General features: G+C 36.1%; 1 non-coding gene across 1 annotated transcript; it reads right to left on the bottom strand.

Annotated features, from left to right (window-relative positions):
• Positions 1-1,487: 1,487 nt before the first annotated feature.
• On the bottom strand, positions 1,488-1,620 carry LOC126016553 (small nucleolar RNA SNORA51). The gene has a single exon (XR_007498347.1). It is a non-coding gene; the product is annotated as a small nucleolar RNA SNORA51 (small nucleolar RNA).
• Positions 1,621-1,824: the final 204 nt, after the last annotated feature.

The following is a 1,824-nucleotide window of genomic DNA, read 5'->3' as shown; positions in this document are numbered from 1 at the left end:
AAGTACCTATGAGCAGAAAAGAATGTGGTGTTGGTGATCGAAGCCAGGTCAGCCACATGCAAGATAAGCAAGTACCTTTCCTTGTATTATTTTTCTAGTCCCATCCTCTTTATTTCTCATGTCCACACTCAATAGAAACCTCTATTGTAGTGAACTGCAACATAAATAGATATCTACCATTAAGTTTTTTGAGATATTATTTGGGGGATGAGATCCAGGGCACCTTTTTATTCCACATCGTGGACTTACTGAGTTTGAGAAATGGTTTGCTGCAGTAAAGGATCAGGAAGTGTCCTTGAGCTGGGGGTTCATCTGGGACTGAATCTGGTAGCATGCACCATTCCACATTGGTGGGGGGAGGGTTGAGAAGAAGGGCCACATAAAGTGAGTCAGCATTAATGGTGGTTGCAACTTCTTACCGGGACATGAGATGTGAGGGAGAGAGTTTCCTTTCTCTTTGGAAACTGGGTGTTGTCTTATTAGGGCAGGAGGTTGGTCTCAGTACCTACAGGGTTAAGAACTGAGGGTATCTTAGGCCAAGAGAATTCCCTTTCTTATCTCCCCAATATTTACTCTGCATATGCAAAAAAAAAAAGCACAAATTAATTCGTTTTTGTTGTTTTTCTTTTTTGTGTGTGTGCTTTTTTATTTCAAAACTGTGGTTTGTGTTTGGTTGTTGTCTTTATTGCTGTAGTGCTTTTCGGGTTCTTTTGTTTAATTTTTTTGTATAGTTTTTATGTTTTTCTTCCTTTTTCCCTTTTTTTTAAATTTATAGCTTCTAGAAGTAATCTTCCCATTTCTTTCTTGTTTGATTCTCCCCCCTTTTTTCTCTTTCTTTTTTCTTCCCCTCCAAGCAGAACCACATAACTGAACAGCAACAACTTGATTTAAGAGCAGGTTGCCCTACCTTATAAATAAAAGATAACATGAAATCAGAAGACACTCTGTCCTTTGGTCTAAACTGAATTTAAATTGAGATATGCTTTACAAAATCTATAATATATTTGGAAGGCTTGGTACCAAAAAATCTCATTAATATAATCAAGTGAAAATTTTCATTCCACACAAAAACCAAGATCACTAATTACAGAAGACTGACTTTGACAACTGCAACTGAGTAGAACACTTCCTGGGACTAATAAATAAGACCCTAGTCTAGGCTTCGGACTAGGATTTATATAAAAACCAATATCTCTAATTCCAGAGGTCTGACTTTGGCTATTGTGACTGAAGAACTTCTAGAACCATAAGGAAAAACTCAATGCTAGGCTTCGTTCTAGAATCTATGCAAAAAACAAGAACACTTCCCTTGACACTCAGATGACTCAGGGACAGCAGCAACTTGCTTGCAGGGCAGGATACTCCACATCTGAGAGTGAGGTGAAACTGGAGGACGCTCCACATCCTGACTTTGATGAAACACAGAAACCAGAATCCTTCTGACACAAAAACCAGAATCTTTTTTTTTTTTTTTTTTAATATTTTTTTTTTGTCCCCCAATTCACAATACATACCCGGCAAGGGGCCTGTGTTGAGGTGTATATGGGGTGCCTTTACTGTACCTCCTCTTTCTATACAGCCAGTGTAAAGAACACAGCCTGTGGTAAGAATTGGGAGGCCTTATTTTATCTTTTATTTATTTTTTTCTTTTCTTCAGGGCAAACTAAAGTTGTTTTTTTTTTGTTTTTTTTTTTTGTTTTTTTTAAGAATTCATTTAAAGGACAAAATTGATTAACATAATAAGGTAAACTAATATAACATAATATAGTGACATAACATAACATATAATATAATTAATATAATAATAATACATGTAAGTCAAAG

Source organism: Suncus etruscus, chromosome 8, assembly GCF_024139225.1.
Source record: "Suncus etruscus isolate mSunEtr1 chromosome 8, mSunEtr1.pri.cur, whole genome shotgun sequence".
Classification (NCBI taxonomy): Eukaryota; Metazoa; Chordata; class Mammalia; order Eulipotyphla; family Soricidae; genus Suncus; species Suncus etruscus.
Note: the sequence above shows the minus strand (reverse complement) of the source record. Positions and strands in the feature narration are given on the sequence as shown.